The 9,214-nt window shown below is 37.2% G+C and overlaps 1 non-coding gene across 1 annotated transcript; it reads right to left on the bottom strand.

Annotated features, from left to right (window-relative positions):
• Nucleotides 1-3,044: 3,044 nt before the first annotated feature.
• On the bottom strand, nucleotides 3,045-3,147 carry LOC131143626 (U6 spliceosomal RNA). The gene has a single exon (XR_009133611.1). It is a non-coding gene; the product is annotated as a U6 spliceosomal RNA (small nuclear RNA).
• Between the last annotated feature and the right edge of the window lie 6,067 nt (nucleotides 3,148-9,214).

Genomic DNA, 9,214 nt, shown 5'->3' with positions numbered 1-9,214 from the left:
GTCGTGATTACTCAGCCAGTGCAGATGCTGTGATTATTCAGTTGGCCCAAATGGCGTAATATTTCAGCCGATGCATATGCCATGAACAAATTTATATGTATATAATAGTTTAATCGGAAATATTATTATGTCAGATTTTACACAGGATCATGAAATAGTATATATAGTATTTATGAAATTTATTATATGATAGCAGAACCCTAATGACTTAGTTTAGTTTTAGAGCATGGTACTGTAACTATTCAGATCAGGTAGTGCTATCACACTTCTCAGATAGAGTGTGGGAAATAGGTACTCAATTGAGCCCAAAGAAGAGTAGTGTGCCCCCTTGGCAATCCGGTCTAAGCTGGGCAGGTCAATCGTACTTACAGACTAATCAGCTTTGGCTTAGCGTGGTAGGCCAACCATTGCAAGGTCCCGCCTACAGGCTGCACAACCTAGTCATGTGGGGGTAATATATGACGTCAATTAGTTATCCATCCAGGGTATGATTTCAGTAATATACAGATATAACAGATGATTTGTATGTATATAGAAACTTAGTATGATGCAATATGTTATGATGAATTATTTTTTATTCAGATTTTATACAAAATAGTTTTACCAGATTTGTCAAATGCAAGTTAAGTTGCGTACAGAATTTCCTTACTTATCAGATACAGTTTATCATGTACAGTATATGTTTATAACACAATAATACTTATGTTGCCACACACTAATATTAATTTATCTCCCTTATTGAGAGGTGTTTCACCCCAACATTACAAACATTTTAGGAAACCCTGACAGATGAGTGGAGCGAGCTCCGAAATAGAGGAGGTCGTTGGTACTACCCCAATTGCAGGGTAAGTAGTTGAGTTGGGATCAGGATGGATTTTTGCGTATGACTCTAGGATTTATGGTATGTTTTGGGATGTGTATATATATATGTATGTATTGGAAAAAGTAAAACTCTAGTATTGTATATAAGGTTAAGTATATTAAGGTTTACGTTGCATAGTTGTCATGCATTTATAAACAGGTGTATCCCCGGTTCCCTTGAGGTCCGGGTTGATTTTGATTATGTTTATGGTATCAGAGTTCTATTATTATTATTATTATTATAATAGAAATTTGGGGTCGTTATAGTTTGGTATCAAAGCTTAGGTTGCTAGGTTCTATAGACTTTAGTGCATAGTAGAAACAATACCAGAGTATAGGAATAAAATTTGGAAAGGATAGCAAATGTGGTAGATCATAATTTTAGTGAGTCGATGTTGGGAAATTAAGATGAGGATTTAGGGTTCTGTTCCACAATTGGGAAGCAAGATTTCCGTAGTGGTTTTTGTGTCTTTCCTGGGGTGACGATTTCAAGAAAATCATGGTAAACTATTATCGAGTTGTGTTTCTAAATTGCTGAACTGAATCTTAAATCAAAAAATAAGGATGTTAGGTTAATTAATGATATGAGATTTCAGTTAGATAAATATAATAGTTATGTTATGAAGAGAGAGTCCTCATACTATGTTTATTTTCTTTTCAAGATGGACCCTAGGGGTAGCAATGCTCATGCCAGTGGTAATGATGGTGCAGGGCCCTTTAGTATAGGCTGTGATTTTAAATGCAGTTCTGCGTAGTGTAGATTAGTAGGTTATGGCTAAGATTGCACGAAGCTCTAGGGAGTAGGGAGGCCCATCAGTAGGCTAGGGTTGCACTATAGAATAGTTTACCAAAATGAAGCCTCCAGCTTTTTTAGGAAGTAGGGTCCCGATTGTAGCAAAGAACTAGGAGCAGGAAATGGATAAGATACTAATTGTACTACAGTGCACCGATGAGCAAAGAGTTTTATACGCCACCTTCAGACTGACAGGGGAGGCTGAGCGTTGGTGGTTGGCCATGAGTCGACTTAAAGAGTTATTCTTCGATAGATATTTTCCTACCACCACTAGAGAAGCAAAAGTGGCGGAAATCTTGAACCTGACTCAGGGGCATCAGACAGTCCAGTAGTATGTGGCAAAATTTATTGAACTGTCATTTTTGCCCCGTACATAGTCTTGGATGCAGCAAAGAAAGTAAAGAAATTTGAGAGAGGTCCAAGGCAAGAAATTTATGAATAGGTGACGGTGTTGAAAGTACAGGATTTTGTAGAGCTGGTAGATAGGGCCTTCGTGGCTGAAGCGAGCAGGCAGAGGGGTGCTGAGATGTAGGGCTAGAGGAAGAGACCCACACCTCCTAGATCTCAGGCGGGTTCTAGCCGAGACCTATGGAGGAAAGGTGGATACAATGGAGGACAGAGGCACGAGGCAGGGAGTTGAGAGATGCAGTGTAAAAACCCAACCTGGGTCTACCAGGGAGCACTACACTCCACCTGGACCAAACAACAAGGGGCGAGTCTTATTAGACTAATGACTGGCCCCACAAACCAATACATGTTCTATTCAGTGTGTTTTGTCCTTACTCACACACTTCCTAAGAGAACTTCCCAAAAGGTCAACCATCCCAAGATTACTCCAAGCCAAGCACGCTTAATCGTGGAGTTTTTATGGGAAGACTCCCAAAAAGAAAGATGCACGCACCTTGCTAACATGGGTAGTAACATCTAATTATTTTAAGTATTTCTTTCACGGGGTATCACATTCTCCTCCACTTGCAGAACGCAACATCCTCATTGCAAACCCACATTTTCAAACCCAAGCAATGTGAATTTCATCACACTTCCGATTGGGTAATTGCTCTGATACCATTTGTAACGCCCCAACTTGGGTTTGTCAGGGAGCACTACGTCTCTCCTCCTCCACCTGGACCAGACAATAGGGGGTGGGCCTTATCGAACTAATGACTGACCCCACAAACCAACATGTGTCCTTTCAGCGTGTTTTGTCCTCACTCACACATTTCCTCAAAAAACTTCCCAAAAGGTTAGCCATCCCAAGATTACTCCAAGCCAAGCACGCTTAACAATAGAGTTCTTATAGGAAGGCTCTCGAAAAGAAAGGTGCACCTTGTTGATATGGGTAGTAACATCTCATCCTTTTAATTCTTTCTTCTATGGGGTATCACATTACAAAAATTTGGACCACTTCTCAATTTGTGCGTGTGATCCTTGCGTAGGGGCCATGCTAATCTTCTCTGTATCGTTCCAATTTTATCGGATGTCTCCGGGGAGAATGTGATACCTCGTGGAAGAAAGGCTTAAAAAGAATTGATGTTACTACCCATATCAACAAGGTGCACCTTTCTTTTCAGGAGCCTTCCCATAAGAACTTCACAGTTAAGCGTGCTTCGCTTAGAGTAATCTTAGGATCGGTGACCTTCTGGGAAGTTTTCTCAGTAAATGTGTGAGTGAGGACAAAACACACTGAAAAGGACACATGTTGGTCTGTGGGGCCAGTCGTTAGTCCGATAAGGCCTGCCCCCCTATTGTCTAGTCTAGGTGGAGGAGGAGACACGCAGTGCTCCCTGGTAGACCCAGGTTGGGGCGTTACATACAAGGCGAGCAAACTTATCCTGTTTGTCCCAGTTGTAGTAAAAGACACATGGGAGAGTGCCGAGTGCGCAAACGCAGGTCTATGCACTAACACTAGGAGATGCTCAGAAAGCTGGCGATGTGGTGATAAGTACTATTAGTACACTTTCAAATAAAGCTATTGTTTTATTTGATTCAGAGGCTGCACACTTATTTGTGTCTGTGGGTACGTCAAATTATGAAGGGTAGAAACACAGTTGTTAAACACCGAGTTATCAGTAGCTACTCCAACAGGATCAGTAGTGAGGTGTCGAAGGGTGCTCAGAGGCTATCCAATAGATATTCAAGGGAGAGTATTATCAACTAACCTAGTAGTGTAAGACATGCATGGATTTGATATGATATTGGGAATGGACTGGTTAGCTGCTAATTATGCCAGCATCGACTGTCATCAGAAAGAGGTGATATTCAAACCTCCTGGAGAGTAGGAGTTTAGATTTATGGGGTCGCGCGTGCATTCCTCGCCATAGCTAGTGTCAGCCATTCAAGTGAGGAGGCTACTCTTGGACAGATGTCAAGGGCATATATCCTATGCAAAGGAAGTGCCAGAGAAAGAATTGAAGTTTAATGATTTTCTAGTGGTGAGAAAATTTTTAGATATCTTTCTAAATGAGCTACCCGGATTACCTCCCAACCGTGAGATTGACTTTTCCATTGAGTTACTTCCAGGGACAGCACCAATTTCTAAAGCTCCCTACATAATGGCTCCTCCAAAATTGAGAGAGTTAAAAGATTAGTTATAAGACTTATTAAATAAAGATTTTATCAGACCTAATGTATCATCCTGGGGAGCACCAGTTCTATTCGTAAAGAAGAAAGACGGGATGATGAGGATGTGTATAGACTATAGAGAAATAAATAAAGTAACTGTTAAGAATAATGAAATTAGGAATAGCTTCCCAAGAGGGGGGGTGAATTGGAATCTTTTTTATTTTGATAATTTTTATCTTTTGCTTAAGATACTAAAGAAAGCACAACTGATAACTGATAACCACACTTTAGAATACTTGTAATTTAAATGAACAAGACAATCAATAAAGCTAAAACAATTCAATCACTCAATCAAGAATATTTTTTCTTTTGTTGAGTGGATGTTTATCACCTTCTTTGAATAAGCTTTTAGTATGCACTTCTCTTGATTAAGATTTCCATAGATTAACCAACGTACTCCCTTTTGGGTTTCCGCAAACGGTTAATCGAAACGTACTTTCTAAATACCAAGAGTCTTTGTTTCTTTCTCTTTGAAACCTGTGACCTACACCTTTTAAATCATACAACACAGCAAGTATAGTATGTAAAGTAGAGAGAAAGACACAAGATTTTTTACAAGGTTCAGCTTCAACACAGCCTACGTCCTCGCCCTTGGCAAAACACTGAAGGGTTCCACTATAGTAGTTTCGTTACTAGGTGGAACAACACCTATTTACAACCACTCCTTTGCCCAAGGCTAGAGCCCGCCTTCTCCAAACAATATGCCCTTGTTTGGTCAACAATCCAACAGCCTGGTATTATCCAAAATCTACAAGAGAAATATCAAAAGCTGGTGTACAAGAGAAGCTCACACAAAGAGCATATTAGTACAAATCAAAACTATGTACTTCAAAAGATAAAATATGAAGAATGAAATAAACTTTTGAAGCTTTTCAAAGAATTCACCAAAATCCTTTTCTCCACATGAGAAATCAGTAATTCTTCAGGATTTGATGAGCAAGAATATCATAACAATAGTACTTTCATCTTTGCAAGAGATTATATCAAAAGAGATTGAGAGCAAGAGAGCTTTGAAAGATTATCAGTGCTTTGTATAATTTTTGATTCACAAGAACCATGTATTTATAGGCTTCCAAGTAGGTTTCCTTGTTGCAAGAGTTTCCTTAAAGAGTTTCCCAAGTTGTTAGAAAATTTGGGGTTCAAATGGCTATAATTTAGAAATAAAAGTTTTAAAATTTTTGCCCGTTGAACAGTGTTCAGACGTCTAAAGATTCGAGGTCAAACGTCTGAAGTTCTTGAAACCCCTTTAAAATAGAATTGGATACAGGGTCAGATGTCTGAAGTCAGGGTTCAGATGTCTAAGGTCACAGGTTCAAATGTCTGAAGTCACGAGTTCAGACTGAAGTCAGGGTTCAGATGTCTAAGGTCACAGGTTCAAATGTCTGAAGTCACGAGTTCAGACGTCTGAACTGCTACTGCAACTCTCTGTCTTGTTTTATAAATTCTTTAGACATCTGTACTTAATCTTCAGATGTCTGAAGTAATTCTTCAAATGTCTGAACTTAAATTTCAGTCATCTGAAGTCTCTACTTCAATCATCTGAACTGAAAAGTTCAGTCATCTGAGCTATTAAAAATCTGTTTTATAAAATGTCTTTCTTTAAAACTGTTTTGCTCTCTTATGACCTTTATAAAAACTTAATTCAATATACTTAAATAGGTACTTAAATCTTTATAATCTCTTAGAAAAAGCTTCAAAACATATTTCAAATGATATTTTGGCCTTCGAAATACTTACAAATATGTTTCCTAAGCCTTCATGCTTGAGTTCTCTTTGCTCTTGAGATTCTTTTGAATAATTTGCTTGAGCTTCAAATATGTTAGACTTTCTTTGGATCTTTGAGAAGTTATCTTCATACTTGATCATCTCTTAAACCATACTTGAGCTATATTTGAACCTTGCTTTGAACCACACTTGATCCATATTTCCTGAAACTCAAAACTCAATCTTTTCAAGTTAAATAATCCTTTGTTTGTTATCACCAAAACCGATTGAAAGATCTTGTTAGACCAACAATCTCCCCCTTTTTGATAATGACAAACAAGGAGTAAAGATAAAGATTTAAAAATGATGTACTCCCCCTTACTATTAACATTAATAAACAAGTCCACATAAAAATAAAGTTCTCCCCCTTGCTATAAGCCATAGAAAATTTTATCATGTGTTCCATATATGTTGCGAGTCATAGGAAGTGCAAACCATAGAAATACTTTCAAATATCCACATCAATTTAAGTTCACATGTGTCATATATATTCATCCATTTGTTCACATCAACATGTGGTTCATCAAGTTTTCATTTTGTAGTTCCAAGTTCCAAGTTCTCATGTAATTCATCAAGTTCTCATTTTGTAGTTAATCAAAATATATATTTTATCTTTACGTAACACTCTCTCCCCCTTTGTCATTAGTCAAAAAGAGTGTCAAGAGTTATAAAGAACCATTAAAAAGTCATTCTTAAAATCAAAAGGTAATCAGTACAAAGTAGCAATACATAAAAGTTTCATATGTTCCCACATAAAAACAGAAATACAACAAAAAGCTACTTTATAGCAAGATTACAGACAATTTGAATTGCATAAATTGTGATTCTTTTAAACAAAAAGTTACATAGAAACCTAAACTAGAGAACTTCTAGCTTTCCTAGTCTTCTTCTTCAAAACCATCTCCTTTCTCTTCTTCTTCTTCTCCTTCTTCTCGAGTCCCTTCTTCTTCAGTATTCTCTTCATCACCTTCTTCTTCTGAATTTCCTTCTTTTTTTGTAGAGTCATTATCATCATCATCATCATTTCCACCCTGAGGAGTAGAGCTAATATCCATGGGATCACTGCTCTTTAAGGATTTGGCATGAACTTTTCTATATGAGTGACCCATTTGTCAAGTGATGTGACCTTTTCTTTGATATTTTGAAGACCAGTGCGCACTTCATAATAAAAATAAGAGAAATCTTGTTGAAAAGATAAGAACCAAGAAGGTGTTTCTGGAGATGAACCAAATTCTTGTGTGGAAGAGGATTGAGCAGCTGTTGATACTGGTGCAGAGGCTGAGGCTGAAGCTGAAGCTGCTACAAATGCAGGTGGTGCATGTGTAGTCCTTGCAGCTTTCAAATACCATCCAGAACGTCCCTTATCATATCCCATTTGCTTGAGAGAAGTTTCATTAAAAAGGATCATATCGAGTTCTTTTTATGAAAAACTCAGAGATATTGGTATTGTTAAGGTGAGTAAAGAGAAGAGTGAGAATTCCTCCATAAGGAAGAATAACTTGATTAGATTCTAACTTGGTCCACATCCACCTAACAATTAAACTAGCCAAGTCTAGTTTCTTGCCTTTAAGCAAACACCAAAGAACAAAGCATTCGATATAAGAAAGATGATCAAAAGAGCCTTGTTTTGGTATGATATTGTTTGAAACTAGTTTATGGAGAATCTAACCTTTTAAATTCAATTGCTTATTCAATGGAGGAGGTGCAAAATAGATAGGTTCATTTGTCATGATTAATGGAAGAAAAGCTTCAGGAGTAAAGCCTTGTTCAAGGATCCAAGATTGAGCAAACATAGGACAATTAAATTCTCCTGGAGTAATTTTGAAAACGGGAGATAATATTTCAGAATTCAGCAGTATTTTCTTTCCTTTAACTTCTGAAGAGAAAATCCCATCTTCATATTGCATATTGGCATAGAAAATTTTCACTAAATAAGGAAAACAACCCTTGGGTTGTTGAGTGATAAAATCAAACCATCCAATATCACGAAACAATGTAAGGATATCTGGAAATTCAGTGACAAAGAATGATACATCCAAGACTTTACCTAAGATTGGTTCTACAGAACTCAAAGAATTTTGATAACGGAGTCGATCTCGAGGAGCAACTAACCATTTATCAATATTTTGGGTTTCCATCCCTGATGAAGGACCTTTGTTCACAGTCTACTTGATTCGAGGCATGAAGACACAAAGTTTCAGTTACCCTAGAGTTCGTGTGATGAATCTAAGTAGGGTAGATATTTCGGAATGAAGTGAAAGTGAGGGAAAATGAAGAGTTTGAAGTTCGGATGAATGAAGCAAGGAACTTCAGAGGTCTGAAGTTAGGGTTTAGTACGCTAAAAATATATAAACACCGCGACTTCAGATGTCTGAAGATTTTCTTCAGATGCCTGAAGTTTTAAAACCTGGAATTTTAATAGTCAGTATGAGTTCAGACGTCTGAAGTCCTAGGTTCAGTCATCTGAACTCTTCTGCTACAGTGTTCAGACGTCTGGGTGTGAACATCAGACTTATGAAGTGCATATAAATTCTAAAATTTTACTTCTAATACACTTCTCTGCTGTGGATTAACCCAAGTTCCCTCTTAATATGTATAAATCTTTCTTCACTTAGAGGTTTTGTAAAAATATCAGCCCATTGATCGCTTGAATTTATAAATTCAAGAATTATATCCTTTTTTTGAACATGATCTCTCAAAAAATGATGTCTTATGTCTATATCCTTAGTTCTTGAGTGTGAAATTGGATTTTTAGATATGTTTATGGCACTTGTATTATCACACTTTATCGGAATTGTTTTATATTCTAAATTAAAATCTTTTAATTGTTGTTTCATATATAGGATTTGTGCACAACAACTTCCTGCTGCCACATATTCAGCTTCGGCAATTGATAAAGCTATAGAATTTTGTTTCTTTGAAAACCATGACACCAATGATTGTCCTAGAAAGTGACATGTGCTACTTGTACTCTTTCTATCAATCTTACATCCGGCATAATCAGCATCAAAATAACTTATCATTTTAAAATCTGTGTCCTTTGGATACCATAACCCTAAATCAAGTGATCCTACCAAGTACCTAAGAATTCTCTTGACAGCTGTTAAGTGTGATTCCTTGGGGGCTGATTGAAATCTAGCACACATACACATACTAAACATAATATCTGGTCTA

This window comes from Malania oleifera, chromosome 11 (assembly GCF_029873635.1).
Source record: "Malania oleifera isolate guangnan ecotype guangnan chromosome 11, ASM2987363v1, whole genome shotgun sequence".
Classification (NCBI taxonomy): Eukaryota; Viridiplantae; Streptophyta; class Magnoliopsida; order Santalales; family Ximeniaceae; genus Malania; species Malania oleifera.
The sequence above is the reverse complement of the archived record's forward strand: the minus strand, read 5'-3'. Positions and strand labels throughout refer to the sequence as shown.